Source organism: Aotus nancymaae, unplaced genomic scaffold (assembly GCF_030222135.1).
Source record: "Aotus nancymaae isolate 86718 unplaced genomic scaffold, 86718_ANA_hifiasm-v0.15.2.pri h1tg000014l, whole genome shotgun sequence".
Taxonomy (NCBI): domain Eukaryota; kingdom Metazoa; phylum Chordata; class Mammalia; order Primates; family Aotidae; genus Aotus; species Aotus nancymaae.
This window is the reverse complement of record NW_026988425.1, coordinates 117914276-117937390: the sequence shown is the minus strand read 5'-3', so window position 1 is coordinate 117937390 and position 23115 is coordinate 117914276. Positions and strand designations below refer to the sequence as shown.

The following is a 23115-nucleotide window of genomic DNA, read 5'->3' as shown; positions in this document are numbered from 1 at the left end:
AAGGTAGAAGAAAATTTTAAAAAGTCCTACTCTAATGCAGTTACTTGTTCTTCTAGGTTAAACTTGTTTGTTTTGGGGGGATTATGCTGTGTGTACAATTTGTTACCTTGTTTACTAACATTTAGAAATTGTTTTATTTCATATTACTGAAGCAAATTATGCTCAACAGAAAGCATGAAAAATTCCAAGAAAATTACCCAAAATGTGACTACTTATTACCGCTATTAAGCTAATCATCTGCACATCTGTATTTGTCTTAAAATAGTACTAGACATAGTTTTATAATGTACATTTTGCATTTATCTACGTATAATGTACTTTTTTATGTCAATAAGAATCTTCAAGACTTTTAGAGTCTGCACAGTATTCCATCCAGCAGATGAGTATGCCGTAATTAACCATTAACAATTCTCTTAAACTGGGCGTGGCGGCAGGCGCCTGTAATCCCAGCTACTCGGGAGACTGAGGCAGAAAAATTGCTTGAACCCAGGTGGCAGAGGTTGTAGTGAGCCAAGATCGCGCTACTGCACTCCAGCCTGGGCAATAGAGTGAGACTCTGTCTCAAAAAAAAAAAATAAAAATTATCTTATTGTACACCAGATTTGTTAACTGAGACGGGTGTTGCCCAGGTGAGATCATTGTGCACTGCAGCTTGGAACTCCTGGGCTGAAGCAGTCTTCCAGTCTCAGCTTCCCAAGTAGCTGGGACTACAGGCCCAAGATGCTGTATGCAGCTCCTTTTATGCTCCTGTAAATAATGCTGGCGTGAAAATTTTAATACAAAAAGTTTGTACCTGTTTCTGTAAAACAAGATTTACTATGCGTTGTTTATGGTTCTTTGATACATGTTTTGACTCTCCAAACCAAATTGTTAATTGTATTTCATACCCAACCTAGCTCAAATCTTGTATCAACTTTAATTGCCCTCACTCTTCAAAATTGATATTGGTTTTTTTTGTTTTTTTTTTTGACAATTGTAAATTGTATATTCTTGATGTTTTTTAAAATATGGATGTGTGTCCAAAAAGTACCAGACGTGGACATTAACTTCAAGTTAAATATTTGAAAGACTCCTAGGCCAGGCATGGTGGCTCACGCCTGTAATCCAAGCACTTTGGAGGCCAAGGCGGGCAGATCACCTGAGGTCGGGAGTTCAGGACCAGCCTGACCAACACGGTGAAACCCCGTCTTAAAAAAAAAAAAGAAAGAAAGAAAGACTCCTTTCACTCCCCTCACTGTCAACCTGCTAATACTAGGGAAACCTGTTTTCCTTTTTAACAAGGTCATTTCTATGTACAGATGTGATGCAAAAGAAACTAATAGCTGAAATTTTCTTTCTGATGTGCAGCAAGTATATAAACTTTGCTCTAAAAGTATTTAAATGTAAACAAACATTTGGCTTTGTTCTTTGAATTGTTTTGTTTTGTTTTGTTTGTGATGAAGTTTCGCTCTTTTTGCCCACGCTGGAGTACAATGGCTCAATCTCAGCTCACTGTCACCACCTCTGCCCCCTTGGATCAAGCAGTTCTCCTACCTTGGCCCCCGGAGTAGCTGGGATTACAGACAGGCACATGCCACCATGCCAGGCTAATTTTTTTTTTCTTTTTTTGTAGTTTTAGTAGAGACGGGGTTTCCCTATGTTGGCCAGGCTAGTCTCAAACTCCTGACCTTGGGTGATCCACCCACCTAGGCCTCCCAAAGTGCTGGTATTATAGGCATGAGCCACCACACCCAGTCTGTTTGGTTTTTTTTTTTTTCTTTTTTTTTTTTTTTGACTGAAGACCTTTAAGCATCTCATATTAATAGCATCATTTTATTAGCTATTTTCAGTTATTTTATTGTGAATGTGCTTGTAGACCTTTATCCACAGGAGGAGGAAAGGTAGCTCTTTTCAAAGAAAGGTGACCTAGTAGTTCTGAAGTTTCTCCTCTAGATGAGTGTTTCGGATCTTTGGATATTTCCTATGAGGAAACTGTTCAATAGTCTGTGATTCCAGAATTATACTGTGCTTGCCACAATCATTCCTTTGCTCTCTAAAAATGATTTAGAGAATACAGAACAGTAAAGAAGAATCAAACAAAGGCATGGGCCGGGCACGGTGGCTCACACCTGTATTCCCAGCACTTTGGGACTGATCTCTACTAAAAATATAAAAATTAGCCAGGTGTGGTGGCGCATGCCTGTAATGCCAGCTACTCTGGAGGCTGAAGCAGGAGAATCGCTTGAATCTGGGAGGCGTAGGTTGTGGTGAGCAGAGATCTCGCCATTGCACTCCAGCCTGGGCAACAAGAGCGAAACTCCGTCTCAAAAAAGAAAAAAAGGCATGCATGATGGGAAAATATCAATTAACAACTAGTACGTGATCATCTTAAAACCACAGAAAATGCAACACCCTTTCCTTGGGGAATCAGTTCTTGTCACCTCATATATGTAAGGGTTGTTAGGTTCTTACCGAGTTTAAAATGAAGAAACTGAGGCCAGCACAAGAAGATCCAATGTGAAGAATTTATTCAGGCTCCCGGGCGAGGTTCTGCGGTCTGACAGGAGGGGCCGGAGAAGTCACATGGACTCCTCTCAGACGTTGGGTTTTATAGGGAGTGAAGGTGTTCGATTGGTTGTGGGAGAGCAAGGTGTGGGCAAGGCAAGACTGCTGTTGGGTAGAGTTACAAGATTTCGTTTGCATACAGGACTCGGCTGCTATTGGCTAGAGTTACAAGACTTCATTTGCATTTTTGTGGGGTTTATTAAGGGAGGGCTAGGCTGTGTGAGGGGGGTGGACGTGTCCGAGCTCTCGGGGGGAGGGGGTCCGAGCTCCAGGCGAGGTGACCAGCCTTACAATATATATATAAATATATATAATATATAAAGTATATATATAATATATAAATTTTTTTTTGAGACAGTCTCTCACTCTGTTCCACCGGCTGGAGTACAGTGGCACGATCTCAGCTCACTGCAGCCTCTACCTCCTGGGTTCAAGTGATTCTCCTGCCTCAGTCTCTCAAGTAACTGGGACTACAGGTGAATGCCACTATGCCCGGCTAATTTTTGTGTTTTTTGATAGTGATGGGGTTTTGTCACGTTGGCCAGGCTGGTCTTGAACTCCTGACCTCAGGTGATCTGCCAGCCTCAGCCTCCCAAAGTGTTGGGATTACAAACATGAGCCACCTCGCCTGGTCACCTCCCTAGTTTTTCTTTAAATGAAGTCCTTTTGCTTACTGTTCTTGTAATAAAATAAATTCCAGTAGAATGAACACTTTTATTTTTTTGAGACAGAGTCTCACCCTGTTGCCAGGCTGGAGTGCAGTGGCTCAATCTCGGCTCACTGCAATCTCCACCTCCTGGGTTCAAGAGATTCTTCTGCCTCAACCTGCAGAGTAACTGGGATTACAGGTGCACACCCAGCTAATTTTTGTATTTTTTTAGTAGAGAGGGTTTCACCATGTTGGCCAGGATGGTCTCAATCTCCTGACCTCGTCATCCACCTGTCTTAGCCTCCCAAAGTGCTGGGATTACAAGCCACCATGCCTGGCCAACAATTTCTTAAGAATAGTAAAAGGCTATGGGGCTTTAAGGACTACCATAGGCCAGGTGCAGTGGCTCACGCCTGTAATCCTAGCACTTTAGGAGACCTCAGGTGATGTACCTGAGGTCAGGAGTTGGAGACCAGCCTGGTCAATGTGATGAAACTCGTCTATACTTAAAATACAAAATTAGCTGGGCATGGTGGTGGGTGCCTGTAATCCCAGCTACTCAGGAGGCTGAGGCAGGAGACTCGCTTGAACCAGGAGTCAGAGGTTGCAGTGATCCCAGATTGCGCCATTGCACTACAGCCTGGGCAACAAGAGTGAAACTCCATCTCAAAAAGAAAAAAAAGAACTACCATAGATGGCAGTCATTATTCTATAGCAGTCTTCCTTTTAGTGACAGTAACCTAGTGCAGAGGTTGATCTCTTGAATTACAGTATTTCAGGTGAATTCAAAGTCTCCAAGTAAACCTTTGCAAAATTATTAAGTAGTCTGATTCTATAGAACCACAATAATAAGCATGAGAAGTTTTATTTTCTTTTTTTTAGGTAAACAAGCGTTGTGCATCTGAGATTAAAATCTGTTACCAGAGATTCACGGTGATCCTTTCAAAACAGCTGTAGGTATTTTTGTTTTATCATTCATATTTCATAGCTGATGCCCAAAGCAGATAATGATGAATATTTTGCATTTCAGTTGTTTTAGGGAACACTTGACTTTGAACAGCTTGTGGAAGCCATAGCTCGTAGGAGCCTATCTCCTTAAAGCTTTAATTTAATATCTGCTACTGATATGACTGAGGAAGAAGAGACAGGAGAAGAAGAAAAAAAATTGTTTCAATCGCAAGGGCCTAAGAAAATACCATGCTACTCAGGTACAGTTACTGCCTAGCAATGAAAGGAAAATGTCTTGGAAATTTGCCTCTTTTTTTTTTTTTTTTCTTTTTTTGAGATGGAGTTTCGCTCTTGTTACCCAGGCTGGAGTGCAATGGCGCGATCTCGGCTCACCGCAACCTCCGCCTCCTGGGTTCAAGCAATTCTCCTGCCTTAGCCTCCTGAGTAGCTGGGACTACAGGCACGCGCCACCATGCCCAGCTAATTTTTTTGTATTTTTAGTAGAAACGGGGTTTCACCATGTTGACCAGGATGGTCTCGATCTCTTGACCTCATGATCTGCCCACCTCGGCCTCCCAAAGTGCTTGGATTACAGGCTTGAGCCACCGCGCCCAGCCCAAATTTACCTCTTTACTCAGTCCTGCCAGAAATGAAAGAGGCAATCTATACATAGGTTGTCTCATGTCCTAGACTGTAGACGGCAGAGTCTTGGCTGCTAAGTTGGTGAGTTCAGTAGTCTGTGATTTCTAAATTACGCTGTGCTTGCCACAATCATTCCTTTGCTCTCTCAAAATGATCTTAGAGAACACAGAACAGTAAAGAGGAATAAAACAAAGGCATGAATAATGGGAAGATATCAATTAGCAGCCAGTACATGATCGCATGGTCATCTTTCATCTTAAAAACAATTCCAGAGAATGCAACGCTCTTTCCTTGGGCTATTAATTCTGATCACCGTCTTTTTTTTTTTTTTTTTTTTGACAGAGACTCCCTCTGTTGCCTAGGCTCACTGCGGCCTCCACCTCTGGGGATTTGAGCAGTTCCCCTGCCTCAGCCTCCCTAGTAGCTGGGACTACAGGTGCACACTACCATGTCTGGCTATTTTTTTGTTTATACAAAAGTTTATTCTTTTTTTTGTTTTGTTTTGTTTTCTTTTTTTATAGAGATGGGTTTTCTCCTTGTTGGCCAGGCTGGTCTGGAACTCCTGACCTCAGGTAATCTGCCCACCTCGGCCTCCCAAAGTGCTGGGATTACAGGTGTGAGGCACCGTGCCCGGCCCAAAAGTTTATTCTTAAATGTACAACAGGCTCTAAGACAACACTTAATTCCAGCTATAGGTGGCAAAAGATGTTATGGCAGGGAATACAGATGTTTAAATATGGATGAAATAAAGGGTCACCATCTCCTCAGGGACAAGGAACAGCTTACTTTTTGCCAGATTTCTTAGTTCCACCTGTGCCAGGGGCCCCTTCCCCGCGGCCTTTGCTTTTAGCTCTTCGAGTTTCTTCTGCTTTTCTTTTTGTTTCTGCTTGAAAGCCTGATCTTCCTCATCCATCTCCTTGGCCTGTTTCTTGGGCTGTTTCAGGGGCTTCTTCTTGCCACTTTCCCGGCCAGACATGGCGCCTGCCGCCCCTTTCCCAGACCCTCGTCTGGCTAATTTTTGTAGTTTTTGATAGAGACAGAGTTTCACCATGTTGGTCAGGCTGGTCTCAAACTCCTGACCTCAAGTGATCCGCCTGCCTCGGCCTCCCAGAGTGCTGGGATTACAGGTGTCAGCCATCAACTCTGCTCCTGCTATATTTTTAACTCTGTTCTCTCATGGGCACATTCCAGCAAGGTCAGGGCCCTAAGCCTGTGTATCACTACTAGTCTTCCCCAAATTTCTCCTCCTCCCCCGTATCAAATAGCCCTAAAGCCTTGCTCCAGGTTCTTTCAAGGCCCTGTGGAACTGTGGTTAAGAACTGGAACTTGGGAGTCAGAGGAAGCTAGAGTTGGAGTCCAGTTCTGTCCTTTCCAAACTGTGTAACGTTGAGCAGGTTATTTCTGAGCTTCAGTTTCCTACCTTGTAAACTGCAAATATTTCTTTATTTGTTACAAGGATTGGATGAATGCTGGACGGTATGTACTGCTTAGCAAAATGCCTGGCACAAATAATAAATTCTCAGTAGATAGTGGTAATGATGAATCCTTCTTCCTTAACCCATCTTCTGCCTGCCCTCAGCACCTCCTTCTCCTTTGGCCAGTTGCCTTCCAATTGGTCTCTAGCCCTCAGCCTATTGAGCTGCTTGCCGTTCCTTGAATCAGTCTTCCCTTTAAACATGCTCTTTGTTCTTTTATCTGCTTAGTAAAGTACTCATTCATCAAAACTCCACTCAAGCCTTATTATCCTGATGATGAAAGTGTAAACTGACATAACTTCTTTGAAGTTTTTTTTTTTTTTTTTTTGAGATGGAGTCTTGCTCTGTAGCCGGGTCGGAGTGCAGAGAGAGGCACGATCTTGCCTCACCGCAACCTCTGCCTCCCAGGTTCGAGCGATTCTCCTGCCTCAGCCTCCCGAGTAGCTGGGATTACAGGCACACGCCACCACACCCAGCTAATTTTTGTATATTTAGTAGAGACGGGGTTTCACTATGTTGGCCAGGACGATCTCAATCTCCTGACCTCGTGATCCACCCACCTCGGCCTCCCAAAGTGCTGGGATTACAGGTGTGAGCCACTGCGCCCAGCCTGAGGATTTTTTTTTTTTTATTAGATGAGGTCTCGCTCTGTCACCCAAGCTGGAGTGCAATAGTGTGATCATAGCTCACTGCAACCTCTACCTCCTGGGCTCAAGCAATCCTCCTGCCTCAGCCTCCTGAGTAGCTGGGATTATAGGCATGCACCACTAAGCCCAGCTAATTAAAAGAAAAAATTTTTCTTAGAGATGGGGTCTCCCTATGTTGCTTGTGTCAAACTCCTGGGCTCCAGCAATCCTCCTGCCTCAGCCTCCCGAAATGTTGGGATTACAGGCATGAGCCACTGTGGCTGGCCTGAAGAGGAATTTTACACTAACTATCAACATTTAAATGGAATTAAAATGTAATTTAAATTTAAATGAATCCAGGGATTCCACTTCTAGGAATATATCCTGTAGATATCCTCACACAGGGGCAAATAGAGAATCTATAAAGATACTCTTTCTAATAGCGAAAAATTACAAAATTCTGCAAGTCCGGCCAGGCGAGGTGGCTCACACCTGTAATCCCAGCACTTTGGGAGGCAGAGGTGGGAGGATCAGGAGGTCAGATCAAGACCATCCTGGCCAACATGGTGAAACCCTGTCTCTACTAAAATATTAAAAATTAGCCGGGCATGATGGCGTGTGCCTGTAATCCCAGCTACTCGGGAGGCCGAGGTAGGGGAATCACTTGAACCCGGGAGGCAGAGGTTGCAGTGAGCCAAAGTTGTGCCACTGCACTCCAATCTGGCGACAGAGCAAGACTCTGTCTCAAAAAAATAAAAAAACTTGGCTGGGCGCGGTGGCTCACGCCTATAATCCCAGCACTTTGGGAGGCCGAGGTGGGTGGATCATGAGGTCATGAGATTGAGACCATCCTGGTCAACACGGTGAAACCCCGTCTCTACTAAAAATACAAAAATTAGCTGGGCATGGTGGAGCGCGCCTGTAGTCCCAGCTACTCGGGAGGCTGAGGCAGGAGAATTGCTTGAACCCAGGAGGCAGAAGTTGTGGTGACTGAGATCGTGCCACTGCACTCCAGTCTGGGTAACAAGAGCGAAACTCTGTCTCAAAATAAAATAAAATAAAATAAAAATTAAAAAACTCTACAAGTCCAATAGAGCATACTGACTTATTCATATAGTGAAATATTATGGGACTAATAAAAAGAAGAGAGCAGGCCAGGTGCGGTCGTGCATGCCTGTAATCCCAGCACTTTGGGAGGCTGAGGTGGGTGGATCACGAGGTCAGGAGTTCAAGACCAGCTTGGCCAACACGGTGAAACCCCATCTCTATAAAAAAAAATAATAAAAAATAAGAGAGCAGCTCCAAATGCACTGACTTTGTTTGTTTATTTGTTTGCTTGCTTGTTTGTTTGTTTGAGACGGAGTCTTATTCTGTTGCCCAGGCTGGAGTACAGTGGTTTGATCTCGGCTCACTGTGACCTCTGCCTCTCGGATTCAAGCGATTCCCCTGCTTCAGCCTCCCAGGTAGCTGGGATTACAGGCACATGCCATCACGCCTGGCTAATTTTTTATATTTTAGTAGAGACGGGGTTTCACCATTTTGGCCAGGATGGTCTCGATCTCCTGACCTCGTGATCCTCCTGCTTCTGCCTCCCAAAATGCTGGGATTACAGGCGTGAGCCACCGCGCCTGACCTATTTTTTTTTTCATTTAACAATATTTTTTTAGAAATCAGTGGATAGAGATAGGCTGGGTGCAGTGGCTCACGCCTGTAATCCCAGCACTTTGGGAGGTGAGTGGATCACCTCTGGTTGGGAGTTTGAGACCAGCCTGACCAACATGGAGAAACCCCGTCTCTACTAAAAATGCAAAATAAGCTGGGTGTGGTGGCACATGTCAGTAATTCTAGCTACTCGGGAGGCTGAGGCAGGAGAACCGCTTGAACCCAGGTGACGGAGGTTGTGGTGACTGGAGATCGCCCCATTGCACTCCAGCCTGGGCAACAAGATCGAAACTCCATCTCAAAAAATAAAAATAAAATACATAGAAAATGCATTTATTTGTATAAGAAAAAAGAAAGGAGTGATATTTATATTAATGGGAAGGTGGTGGGTGCTTCTGATGGGTAGTCAAGGGTTTGGGTGAAGAAAGATTTTCTTTTCACTCTATACTCTTTTGTATTGTTTGGAAAATGTCTAACTATATTTGCATATATATTAAATTTTTTAATTAAAAAAAATCTAACATCTCTTCCTTTGAGATGCCCTGGCTGGCCCTCTCTGTTCCTTCCAGGAGTTTCTCCTTCCTTCATACTCCCAGACTTTTCACGGTGTTTACTTCTATTATATTACAGCACTTATCTTGTGTATTGAAGGTTTCCCTGGAAAGCTGAGAGTATCTAGAAGTATACTGTATTCATTTTTATGTTACTAGGATCCATTGTAAAGTGATATGCATGTGCACATACACATTTTTGAAGTCAGTTTTAATTTCTTTACACATTTTGTAAGAGTTAATGGAAAAGTCTCCCATTACTGATCTCTTTCACCACCGCCCTTATCACAGGCTGCTTGTGCACAGGAGACTTTGAGCTATTTAGACACTTTTACAATCTCACCCCAGCCTGCATTATCAGACATCTCCAGCAAATCTTGCTGTGGCTCCTGCTACAGCTGACTTTTCACTATGTTTCTGTAACCTGTAACTTGTTGGTTTTGTCGTTTTTATTTGTTTATTTTTATTTTTTGAGACAGAGTCTCACTCTGTTGGCCAGGCTGGAGTGCAATGGCATGATCTCAGCTCACCACAACCTCCAACTCCTGGATTCAAGCGATTCTCCTTACTCAGCCTCCTGAGTAGCTGGGATCACAGGCATGTGCCACCATGCCAGGCTAATGTTTGTATTTTTAGTAGATACAGGGTTTCACCATATTGGCCTGGTTGGTCTCGAATTCCTGACTTCGTGATCCACCTGCTTCGGCCTCCCAGAGAGCTTGGATTACAGGCGTGAGCCACTGCGCCTGGCCTGTTTTGTTTTTAAATATCCACAATGTCCTCACCCACTTGTTGCCTTTATTCATGCCAGTCCCTTTACTGAGGTCCTTAACTCTGCCAGCTTAGACTCCTTTGAGACCAGCTCATGGAAGTCACTTTCTCTTTGAAGCTTCTCTGTCCTCCGCCCCACCCATCAATCTTAGATAAGCTTAACTTGAGGTTTCCAGTTTCTCTCTAATCAAACTGTGTGATCACTCATCATTTATGGCAATTATCATTTTACATGTTAGTCCTCCAGACAAAAAGAAGGACTCTTCAGAGACAGGGATTTTTGCTTTATCTTACTCTCCCCAGAATTTATGCCTGGCACATAGCAGGCACTCAATAAATAATTGTTTCATGAATGGATGGATGAACAAGTTAATAGTAAGTGCACATAATAGTTGGATGCGCTGCACTTGAAGGCTATCCCTCAAGTTACTTATTAGGGGCAACACACCTGTGTGCTGTTTGTCACAGTCACATCTTGGCGTGGCACCTTGAACTGGACCAGCTTTCTGGTGGTGTTTGCCATTCTAATACAGGTGTAGAAACCTAATTACATGTGCCCTCTTTGAGCGTGCAGACCCTTAAACTAGGATTGCTAGATTTAGCAAATAAAAGCACAAGTGGCCCAGTTAAATTGGAATCACATTGATATCTTTCGAGATAAGGGAAAAGAAAAAATAGGAAAAAATTGAATCACAAACAACAAACTATCTTTTTTTTTTTTAAGATAGGGTTTCACCATGTTGGTCAGGCTGGTCTTGAACTCCCAACCTCAGGTGATCCGCCCGCCTTGGCCTCCAAAGTGCTTGGATTACAGTCATGAGCCGCCACGCCTGGCCCAAACTATCTTTTTAAATGTATGTCCCAAATACTACTTACACTAAAAAGTTTATTCAGTTTATCTGAAATTCAAATTTGACGATGTATTTTATCTGGCAGCCTTACCTCGAAGGCCACATTTCCAAACCCTGCCTTCTTGCACTCAGATCCTGTAATTCTTAGATAATTTTATGAACTGTGCAATTTAATCATCTTTGTTAAATAGACAACCAGTCTTCCAACTCTGCTTGCTCTTCTACATGTATTTAAACACTTTGCTTTCTTCAAAACTCTTTTATTATATTTTAAACATCAGAGTTTAGCCACTTAACAGAATTGTATTTGAGAGGGCAAATCCTCCTGTATCTTTCCACCTGCATTCTCAGTATATTTTCTTGAAGTCTCTATTCTGCAGTATGTCTTAGTTAAAGGGAGATTCTCCCCAGGTATGGCAGTGGGGCTGCTGTAGGCCATTAGAAACCCTGCAGAGCGGTCTGGGCTATAAAATGCCACTTCCCTGCAGAGGAAAGGTGGGAATGACACTACCCAGCCCGGCCTCTGCACCAGCCTAGCTTGACAGCCATTACATACTGTTATACACTAGGCTTTCCCTGACTTTTTGAAAAGTTAGAACCACAGGTGATCTGAAAGAAGGCATTTTCAGATTTCATTTTTGTGAAAACCAAAAATGCGGCTGCCAACTGCAGCTGCACATATTTTAGTCTCACAGGCACAGTTCCTGTGACACTGAATCGCATTCCTCTGAAGCTTCAAAGTGGATGACAATTCTACACGACAACCTTTTCGTTACACGTAATTAATTTTCCCTGTGATAAGTCAGTATCCCTTCAACATCCAAACTTGAAAATTACCGGCTAACACTGTCCCTAGATGTCTAAACTCATACAAAACATTTGTTTGGTACTCCAATATCACAGCTCCGCATTCTGAAAAACATGAAATGTCCGTCAGAAATTACTAAGAAGTGGTGACTGGAATTTGGGAGCATTTACAGTCGGAAAAAAAGGGACGTGTTAAAAGGAGGTTGGGGTGGAGATGCAATACACGTGGCTAAGCATGGCTGAGAAGCATGGGGAAAACGGCTCAATCCCAGAATGAAAAATCAATTTGCCAAGGCCATGATAAGACTGAGACATCTATCTCCTCCATATTTCATGAGAATCCATCCTGATGACCACAGTCATGCCTGCCATCAGAGCAGAGTTCAGGAGGACCAGACGGGTGTGCCTGACAGCTGTTTACAGCAAACAGACATCTACCACCGAGCAAACCATCAGCGCACCCGGTGAAGGGCTGTATCTTTCATCTTTGGAAATAGACTGAAGAGATATTTAATGTGTCCAGAGCTCTACTTCTGGGAGACCAATATTTCTTTTCTATTCAGTTATTTCAAGGAGGGCTCCCAGTAAATTTTGCTTGGTAAGGAGATTAATTTCAGAGCCATGGAGTCCCGTAGAATATATCTTGGATGTTTACGTTGCAAAAACCCAGGGCACTGTTATTTATTTCTTCTTTCAAAAAAGCAAGACACCAATAAACTACCGCTTAACTTGTAAATCACAAAAGTGTCTAACCTGAAGGAAAGTTATGTGAGGACTAAGGAAGAGGGATTATTTATTCTACTGTAGGAACTGATCTATAAAGAGAACGATACGTTTTCTGATCAAATCAGTTAATTCTGTTTTCTGGTCATTCTTAGTAAGCTAAAAATTGTTCATCCATTTGTCAAAAATGAGTTTTCATTACTTCAGGACCCATTCATTTCCTAAACCTGTTGCATAGTCAGTGTGACTTTGTGAAGTTCCTTCTTTTGTTCCGTTCCCGTGTTGAGTAGCTCTCTTTTTGCCCAACTCAGTACTTTAGGGTTTATGTTGGTTTTGTTTGGTTTTGGGGTTTTTCCTTAATTTGATTTTAAGGAAGCCTATTCTCCGACATTATTCGCCCAGTTAGAGACTACTACCACGCTGGCAACTGTCTTCGACCTGAATTTTATTTCCTCTAGGAAGACAGGATGGAACCCCGCTTTACGTTTTGGTTTCCGAGGAGCCGCAGCCCAGCCCGACCAGCGAGTCAGGTTTCGGGCAGGAAACGTCAGGGCGCCTTTAAGAGGAACCTGCGGTAATTTTCCACCGCCCCGCCGACGCGGCGGGGCGCTGGGCGAGGCAGAGTGCGGCTGCGCAGTGGGGCGCGCGCCTCCGTTGCCAGGATACCGCCTCCTCCACCCCCGGCGCCCACAGCCCTTTTGTTTCCAAGATGGCCTCCGAATCCTGTTTTAGTGCGCTAGGAACAAAGCCAGTTGCACACTGTTGAGCTTAGCAGAAAGCAAGACTTGCAGGGCTGGCTTTCAGACTGTTCAGAGTGAATAGTTCTTTACTGTTACAACCTTACAAAAATCCGTTCAGTTATGTTGTCTGGATGAGAAAAATCAAGGGCGTGCCTCCAGGTGTGTAAGGCAGGGTCTAAGCCTTTCTGTGGCAGGGCTTTGACATTCGTTGTTGCTTTTGATAAGAATTCTGGCTTTTCTTGTTAAACTAGCTCAGGAAGAAGTCTAGGCTATGACGGTTAACTATAGAACCATATAATTACATGTAGTTCAGTTTGGGTAATGATGCCCCTGGCCATTGTCCACTCCCCTCCCATGTGTTCATTTTTCTATTTTTCTTTTTCTTGAAATGTTAGTTTACGGCAAGGCACAGTGGCTCACGCCTGTAATCCCAGCACTTTGGGATACTGAAGCGGGCAGATCACGAGGTCAGGAGTTCGAGACTATCCTGGACAATATGGTGAACCGCCGTCTCTACTAAAAATACAAAAATTAGCTGGGCGTGGTGGTGGGTGCCTGTAATCCCAGTTACTGGGGAGGCTGAGGCAGGAATCTCTTGAACCCGGGAGGCGGAGGTGGCAGTGAGCTGAGATCACTCCACTGCACTCCAGCCTGGGCAACAAGAGCGAGACTCCATCTCAAGAAAAAAAAAAAGTTTACACCCAGATTTGATCTTATGGTACCACTATATTATAAATTCCTTTTGGGATAGGAACTTTGTTTTTTATTTGGTTATTTATTACTATTATTATTATTTTTAGACAGAGTCTTCTTGTCACCAGGCTGGAGTGCAAGTGACGCGATCTCGGCTCACTGCAACCTCTGCCTCCCGGGTTCAAGCGAATCTCCTGCCTCAGACTCCCGAGTAGCTGTGACTAGAGGCGCGCTCTAGCATGCCCGGCTAAAGGCACTTTGTTTTTTATCCATCTTTGTAAGCCAAAAGTGGCTCTGCCTGTAACAAACCTTCAAATAATGTTGCTAAATGATACTAGTTAACATCGAAAAGATGCTAACATCTATTCTGCCAAGCACTGTCATAAGATAGGTACCTCTATTTTATCCCCCATTTTACAGATAGAGAAACTAAGGCGCTGGGAAGTTAAGTAATTCCCTGAGGTGCCATAGCTAGCAGTGCAAGGTGGAATCCGCATCCACACCTGGGCAGTCTGAATAAGAGCCTGCCCTAGGCAGCCATTGTGCTCTCCTGCCTCTGTAAATATAAATGCCACTGGGAGTCCATGATGTCTTCTAAATGCAGCACTTGCAGACAGGAGTGTGAAAGCCTCTTTCCCTGAAGCATATCCCTCTTTTTTGTGAACTGACTTTTCACATTTGAATCAGGTATTAGTCATCTGGGCATTTAGATGCTTCCCTCCGAGCTGAAAGACCCAACCCTAGCCAACCTTGGTGGCACGGGTTGGGGAAATATAATTTAACATTTCCTGCCAACCTAAAAAACAACAAAAACCTACCCACAAAAGCAGAGGAGAAAACAGTTTTATGGTAGAATAAGCATTAAGCTAAAATGTGGTGTGCACCACAGGATATCAGCTAAAGAAATTGCAAAGGACAGAAAGAAATTTTTCACCCTTGGGGCAGGGCGCGGTGGCTCACGCCTGTAATCCCAGCAGTTTGGGAGGCCGAGGCGGGTGGATCACGAGGTCAAGAGATCGAGACCATCCTGGTCAACATGGTGAAACCCCGTCTCTACTAAAAATACAAAAAATTAACTGGGCATGGTGGCGCGTGCCTGTAATCCCAGCTACTAAGGAGGCTGAGGCAGGAGAATTGCCTGAACTCAGGAGACAGAGGCTGCAGTGAGCCGAGATCGTGCCATTGCACTCCAGCCTGGGTAACAAGAGCAAAACTCCGTCTCCAAAAAAAAAAAGAAATTTCACCCTTTTACATACCTAAGCAAATACACCCCATTACCATACATGTTCTCAAGATCAATAGTAACTAGTCTCCAAGTAAGAGGACTTGGCAACACCATTTGTCACACCTAGTTCATACAAAATGCACATGGTAATTGGTAGCTGATAATCTGTGTTAGCTACTTAGTTTTATCGATCGATTGTTTGAGACAGAGTCTCACTCTGTTGCCAGGCTGCAGTGCAGTGGTGAGATCTCGGCTCACTGCAACCTCCACCTACCGGGTTCAAGTGATTCTCCTGCCTCTGCCTCCCGAGTAGCTGGGACTATAACTACAGGCGTGTGCCACCATGCCCAGCTAATTTTTATTATTTTTAGTAAAGAGAGGATTTCCTCATGTTGGCCAGGATGGTCTTGATGTCAACCTTGTCATCCACCCACTGCCTTGGCTTCCCAAAGTGCTGGGATTACAGGCATGAGCCACCATGCCCAGCCATTTAGTTTTATTTAAAGGAAAAATAAACTTACATTTTTATAACAGGAATTAGGTTTGCACCTTGAAGTAAGGCACCTTCTGGAGTTAAGACTCCTGCTCGCCCACAGTAACTGGGAAGTAGGTAGGGACGCTACCTTCTGTGGTAATTACATTTCAAAGAGACAGCTCCCAGGTCATCGCGTAAGACATTTCTGGGTTGTAAAGCTGGCAAGAGGCTTATTTAGCTTTTAAAAAGATTTACATACCTCTCAAAGGGATAGAGAAAGAATTTTCCTTTACAAGTTTTCTCAAGTAAGTGCTGAAAGGAAGGGAGGAAGGGAGTGTTTTCCCTTGCTGTACTAAGGACACATTGATTTATATTTTAGATCTGCATCTGTGTCAAGATTAAGAGACCAGCTATTCCAGTCAAAGTTTGCATTCAGAGTTTCACCTTGCTGGTCCACCCTTGCCACAGACATAGTAATGAATCAGTGGGAGGCCAGGAGAAACGTACTGTCTAGTGCTGATGGATACATCCTCTATTTTAATGGACATTTTTACTTCCTGGTTTCTTTGAAATTAAGTCTCATTTCTGGCAGATGCTGAAGTGAATTTGCATGCTGCACCAGACCACGAGAATGTGTCTAAGAAATGCAGACCAGGCAGCTGGCCTTGATGTTCTTTTGAGTCGTCTTCACTCCTCAGTCTCATCTACTCATGTAGGCACCTCGGAGCTGCCTCACAAAGAGGACTTCTCTCCACTGATCTCCTGAGCTTAAGACACCATTGCTACTAACATCCTACCTTAGCTTCTTTTCCAAAAGACTCCGGCTGCTTGTGGCTCCACATCTTAGCCTGTGCTGATAACCAAGCCTGGACCAGTTTCCTTCACCATTTCTGCTGGCTTGGCTCAACCAGCAGAACAGTTCCACTATCCTTTCCTTCTGGAATCCTGCCCTGACCTACCTTCCTGCTCACACACCTGCTTCTGATTTGGTCTCCCCTGGGCTGCCAGACCACTTGGTAAGTTCTCCTATTACAGCACACAAATAGTGTGGGTAGTCTTGTTTAATTCTCTAGTCCATAACTCCTTATTCTATATTCAAGGATTGTTTAATCTTTGTGTTCCCAGCACCTCACAGCAGGATGTCTACATGAGTAGAGTAGATCTGAGATCTGAGATCTGAGATCTTTTTCCTTTTTTCTTTTTTTTTTTTTTTGAGACCCAGTCTTGCTCTGTCTCCTAGACTGGAGTGCAGTGACGTGATCTCGGCTCACTGCAACCTGTGCCTCCCCGATTCAAGCGATTCTCCTGCCTCAGCCTCCTGAGTAGTTGGGATTACAGGCACACGCCACCACATCTGGCTAATTTTTGTATTTTTAGTAGAGACAGGGGTTTCACCATGTTGATCAGGCTGGTCTCCAACTCCTGACCTCATGATCCAGCCTCCCAAAGCGCTGGGATGACAGGCATGAGCCACTGCGCCCAGCTGATCTGAGATCTGAAACTGGCGACCTACAGGTTGAGTCAAGCCCACCAAACTATTTTGTTTGGCTCTTTTAAACATTTGTTTTGTAAAATTTGAAGCTACATTTAAAAATCTGAATTTACATACAAATCAGAGATTCAGCTTACCTTCAAGAACAAGATATGGCTACCCTAGCAGCAGGTGCCTGGGGCTACTTTAGATGGTCGACGAGCTCTCCACTTTGCCACGGCCTTTGCTCTTCCCTGTTGCTTCCCCACTGAGGCTAAGTATGAAGTGTCATTTATATTGAGTCTGCACTAATATTTTTCTTGGAGTTAAATATTTCTAAGTACCAAAAGAGAGAAAAGAAGACAAAAGCATCTTTCAAGAATGATGAGAGGGAGCCCATTTCTTTCTTTTTCTTTCTTTTTTTTTAGATAGAGTTTCATTCTTTTTTTTTTTTTTTTTTTTTTTTTTTAGACGGAGTTTCGCTCTTGTTACCCAGGCTGGAGTGCAATGGCGCGATCTAGGCTCACTGCAACCTCCGCCTCCTGGGTTCAGGCAATTCTCCTGCCTCAGCCTCTTGAGTAGCTGGGATTACAGGCACGCGCCACCGTGCCCAGCTAATTTTTGTATTTTTAGTAGAGACGGGGTTTCATCATGTTGACCAGGTTGGTCTCGATCTCTTGACCTCGTGATCCACCCGCCTCGGCCTCCCAAAGTGCTGGGATTACAGGCTTGAGCCACCGCGCCCGGCCCAGAGTTTCATTCTTGTTGCCTAGGCTGGAGTGCAATGGAGTGATCTAGGCTCACCGCAACCTCTGCCTCCCGGGTTCAAGCGATTCTCCTGCCTCAGCCTCCTGAGTAGCTGGGATTACAGGTGCACACCACCATGCCCAGCTAATTTTGTTTGTTTTTCTTTTTTTTTTTTAACCATAACTCAGAACCATCATTATATAAAGAATTTTGTATTTTTAGTAGAGATGGCTAGGCTGGTATCAAATTCCATCTTGGCTAGGCTGGTATCAAATTCCTGACCTCAGGTGATTCACCCGCCTCTGCCGCCCAAAGTGTTGGGATTACAGGCATGAGCCACCGCGCCCATCTGAGGGAGCCCGTTTCCTAGTAGAAATGAAGAGTTACCTCTGTTTCTTAGACACATAAAATGTATCTGTCTCTATTTTTCTTAAATCCACCTGCTTATTAAAGTTAGCTTCCTGGCCCCTATAGATATTTGAATTTTTTACTCTTAGAGTAAAAAACCGTGGCAGGGTGGGGTTGTGGGAGAGGAGGAAGGAAGGAAAAACAAGTTCAGCAAATGGCTAAGATTCCAAACTAGCTGGTGTGGGGGCTCATGACTATAATCCCAGCACGTTGGGAGGCAGAGGTGGGCGGATCACTTGAGCCTAGGAGTTTGAGACCAGCCAGGACAAAATAGGGAGACCTTGTCTCTATAAAAACTTTAATTAGCCAGGCATGGTGGTGTGTGCCTGTAATCCCAGCTACTCAGGAGGCTGAGGTGGGAGGATTGTTTGAGCCCAGGAGGTTGAGGCTGCGGTAGACTGTGATTGTGCCACTGTACTCTAGCCTGGATGACAGAGCAAGACCCTGTCTCAAAAACAACAACAACAAAACAAAAAACAAATACCCGAGCCTGACCAACATGGTGAAACCCCGTCTCTGCTAAAAGTGCAAAAATTAGCCGGATGTGGTGGTGTCTGCCTGTGATCCCAGCTGTTAGGGAGGCTGAGGCAGGAGAGTTGCTTGAACCCAGGAGGTGGAGGTTGCAGTCAGCTGAGACCAGGCCACTGCACTCTAGCCTGGGCGACAGAGTGAGACTCCGTCTCAAAAACGAAACACAAAAAAACAAAAAAAAAAACCTTTTACTTAAACAGAATTCCCTAATTACCCACTTAAACAGACTTCCCGGCCAGGTCCGGTGGCTCATGCCTGTAATTCCAGCACTTTGGGAGGCCGAGGCGGGTGGATCATGGGGTCAAGAGATCGAGACCATACTGGCCAACATGGTGAAACCCCGTCTCAACTAAAAATACAAAAATTAGCTGGGTGTGGTGGTGCACACCTGTAGTCCCAGCTACTTGGGAAGCTGAGGCAGGAGAATCACTTGAACCCTGGAGGCGGAGGTTGCATTGAGCCGAGATCTCGCCACTGTACTCCAGCCTGGCAACAGCAAGACTCTGTCTAAAACAAACAAACAAAAAAACCAGACTTCCCACATTACCACCCGCAATGCTTTCACTTTGGACATCTTTTCTCACATTTGCTGCTTTTTAGTTGAGTGTGGGAAGTGTAGGGGCAGAAAAATGTGATACCTTTCTTCATCCATAATAAAGGTCACGGCAACACTCCTATGACAAAAGACAGGTTAACAAGAGAAAAGCATAACCAATTTATCTAGTTGAAGTTTTCTATGACTGGGGAGCCTTCAGAAGTGAAGAGCCAAAGGCCCACGGAAAGCTTTCCATTTTTATGCTTAGGGTTTCTGAAGCATGGACAGGCATGTAGAAATAGCAGAGAGGGTGTGAGCTAGAGCTGAGAGTCGGAGGCAGGGAAACCCGGCAAGACCTGTCTGTTCAGATTCTTCCTAGCCTTGCTGTGCACCATTCCTTCCTCCTGGATATAGGGCAGGACTCCTTGTGGAACAAGGGTCTTGTGATCTACTATCAGACAAGGTAGGTCAAAGGATTTGTTTATGGCCAGCTCCTAAACAGAAAGGCAGGGGCATCCGAGAGTAGTAGTATTTTTGGCTTCTGTGACCTGCCTTCGGAAAAAGGAATTCTAGTTTATTTATTTATTTTTTTGAGATGGAGTTTTGCTCTTGTTGCCCAGGCTGGAGTGCAATGATGTGATCTTGGCTCACTGCAACTCCCGGATTCAAGCAATTCTCCTGCCTTAGCCTCCTGAGTAGCTGGGATTACAGGCATGCACCACCATGCATGGCTAATTTTGTATTTTTATTAGAGACGATGTTTCTCCATGTTGGTCAGGCTGGCCTTGAACTCCTGACCTCAGGTGATCTGCCTGCCTTGGCTTCCTAAAGTGCTGGGATTACAGGCATGAGCCACCGCGCTCGGCAGGAATTATAGTTTTTCTGGCCTGCTTTAGGGGAGAAGTGGGAGAGGAAGACAGAAGGGCAACAGAAGGTCTGAGAGAGACTTTGCTTCTGAGGCCCTTCCATCATCCTTCATTTCAAAGTACTTGGCATCCCAAAGCACCACACTTTCAGGTATCATTTTCTAAGCCCCAGCAACACAGTACTCAGTTTCCTATACCATTACCTTGGCAAAAGCCTGTTAGTTAAGCTTATAGATATGCATTTTGTCCTTAATGACACCAGAAATATAGAATACATATAAAAAAGTTCACTTCATATGGGTAATTAGTTTTTCAGAGCATTATCCACAGCACCTTATATGTGATAGACATGATCTGCTGGGTAGAACTGAGAACTGTTTTGCAAAAGGAACAAGAAAAAAAGGTGGGAGCCGCGGTGGCTCGGGCCAGTTGTCCTGGCGCTTGAGGACACGAGGCTATGTGTTCAAGGCCAACCTGGGCAATACGAGAACCTCTCATTCATTAACAAAAAAAAATTAAAAAAAAAAAGAAGAAAAGGTTAGTTTTGTTGCTATCAATGCTTATATAACAAAATAAGCTTCCAAACAAATACTGTCTTTCCTTTCTAAACACCAGTGACGTAAGTACTGATGCAAGTGCAAAGTAATAAAATGTTGAGGTTCTGTTTCACCTGAACTTTATTTATTTATTTGTTTGTTTATTTATTATTATTATTATTTTGAGATGGAGTCTTACTCTGCCCAGGCTAGAAGGCAATGGTGTGGCTCATTGCAATCTCCACCTCCCAGGTTCAAGCAATTCTTCTGCCTCAGCCTCATGAGTAGTTGGGATTACAGGCACATGCTACAATGCCCAGCTAATTTTTTTTTTTTTTTTTTTTTTTGCGATGGAGTCTTACTCTTTCACCAGGCTGGAGTGCAATGGCGCAATCTTGGCTCACTGCAACCTCCGACTCCCTAGTTCAAGCGTTTCTCCTGCCTCAGCCTCCCAAGTAGCTGGGATTATAGGCACATGCCACCACGCTCAGCTAATTTTTGCATTTTTAATAGAGATGGGGTTTCACCATGTTGGCCAGGATGGTCTCGGTCTTCTGACTTTGTGATCCACCTGTCTTGGCCTCCCAAAGTGCTGGGATTACAGGCATGAGTTACTGTGCCCAATCTTTTGTACTTTCAGTAGAGACAGGGTTTCACCATGTTGGCCAGGCTGGTCTCGAAATCCTGACCTCAGATGATCCACCCACCTTGGCCTCCCAAAGTACTGGGATTACAGGCATGAGCCACCATGCCTGGCCTTCACATAAAATTTATCGAGATAATAAAACCATATTTCAGAAACTACAAACATTGGTTTTAATTTCAGATATGTGTTTAACAAAGCTTTTATTTTCAAGGAATGATTTTTATTTCTTTATTGATTTTGAGGGAGAGGAGATAGAGTCTCACTCTGTCACCCAGGCTGGAGTGCAGTGGCACATTCTCAGCTTACTGCAACGTCCACCTGCTAGGTTCAAGCTCTTCTCCTGCCTCAACCTCCCAAGTAGCTGAGATTACAGGGGCCTTCCACCACACCCAGCTAATTTTTGTATTTTTAGCCGAGATGGGATTTCATCATGTTGCCCAGGCTGATCTTGAACTCTTGACCTCAGTGATCTGCTCCCATCAGCCTCCCAAAGTGCTGGGATTACAGGTGTGAGCCACTGTGCCAAGGAAGGATTTTTAAATCATTGTTTTCTCCTAAATTCTTGTATCTTAGATTGACATTGTTTGAACAAGAATCCTATCTGATTGCATATAACAGAGACTGAACACCTTGAGTGTTTTCTGTCTTTTAATGGCATTATTGACAGTGAACTGATGTGGAGCCAAGGCAGTGTTCCACTTTGCTCCAGACATGCTGCGACATCATGAAATAAAACTCAAGTCATCTGTCCCCTTCTCCTTGCCTGGGATTTTAAAATCATTAAATTGGGTGCAGTGGCTCAGTGTAATCCCAGCACTTTGGGAGGCCAGTGCAGGAGGATTGCTTGAGGCCAGGAGTTCAAGACCAGCTTGGGCAACATAGTGAGATCCTATCTCTAAAGAATGAAATAAGATAAAATAATTAAAAATTAAAGTAATCACATTTTGTTTGGCTTGTCTATATTAATCCTTTCCAAATCTGGAATTGTTAGGGCAGTGGTAGGGGATGGGATTAGGCTGGGCAAGCCTCAGTTGATTCTGACGTACCCTGCCTTTAAGAACTACCAGTTTGTTTTCCTCTCGGTCCACTTAAAAGCAACTGAAGGAAGCCGGGCATGGTGGCTTACACCTGTAATCCCAGCACTTTGGGAGGCTGAGGTGGGCAGATCACCTGAGTTCAGGAGTTTGAGACCAGCCTGGCCAACATAGTGAAACCCCATCTCTACTAACAATACAAAAATTAGTCAGGCGCCGTGGTGCACGCTTGTAATACCAGCTACGCGAGAGGCTGAGGTGAGAGAATCACTTGAACCCAGGAGGTGGAGATTGCAGTGAGCTGAGATCGCACCACTGCATTCCAACCTGGGCGACAGAGTAGGACTCCGTCTCAAAAAAAACAAAACAAAAAACCGAAGGGTATACAACAAGGATTTAGTAAACTAGTAGGAAAAAGTTCTATGCAGTTGGAGAAGCAACAATCAGCTATGTAAATTGCCTTTACTTTGGTCTTGAGAAAAGCAGAAGGAACCCATCGCCCACCAGAAAGGACTTAAAGTTAGTCTTGAGAGCCCTGTCTTGATGAAAACACTAAGTAAGCCCAAGGGCAAGCTGGCTGGATTGATGAGAAATGGAAATCAGGCACCTTTCTCATAGGCTAGCACTGCCTAGAAACGTTTTCAGTCTGCTGGGAGAACCAAACCATGGTGCACGTAGTAGGATCGTGTTCATTCTGCATGTCTCAAGTCACAGTCTTCCAGATATTCAACCACCGTACTGGATTCTGTTGTTTGCACAAGGGTCATGAAATCTTTAGTAGCTAAGGAGGCTCTTTGACAAATAGATTTCTTGCATGTAATGTAAAAGGGGCTCATTCAGAGAACTACACATTTACTACACATTTATTTGTGGTTAGATATGAGAAACTGAAGCTTTGAGAATTGTCATTTCTATAAGCATGCTGCAATAATTGTGTTCTGTCTACAAAAATGGAGAAA

General features: G+C 44.2%; 1 long non-coding RNA gene and 1 pseudogene across 2 annotated transcripts in view; one reads left to right on the top strand and one right to left on the bottom strand.

Annotated features, from left to right (window-relative positions):
• Window positions 1-5565: 5565 nt before the first annotated feature.
• Window positions 5566-6488, bottom strand: LOC110569015 (translation machinery-associated protein 7-like; annotated as a pseudogene).
• Window positions 6489-12956: 6468 nt separating this feature from the next.
• Window positions 12957-23115, top strand: part of LOC105707632 (uncharacterized) — a 46266-nt gene continuing 36107 nt past the window's right edge. For both annotated transcript variants that reach the window (XR_001105124.2, XR_001105125.2), the window contains exons 1-2: window positions 12957-13063; window positions 15762-16398. This is a non-coding gene — a long non-coding RNA (uncharacterized LOC105707632). The remainder of the gene's footprint in view (window positions 13064-15761; window positions 16399-23115) is intronic.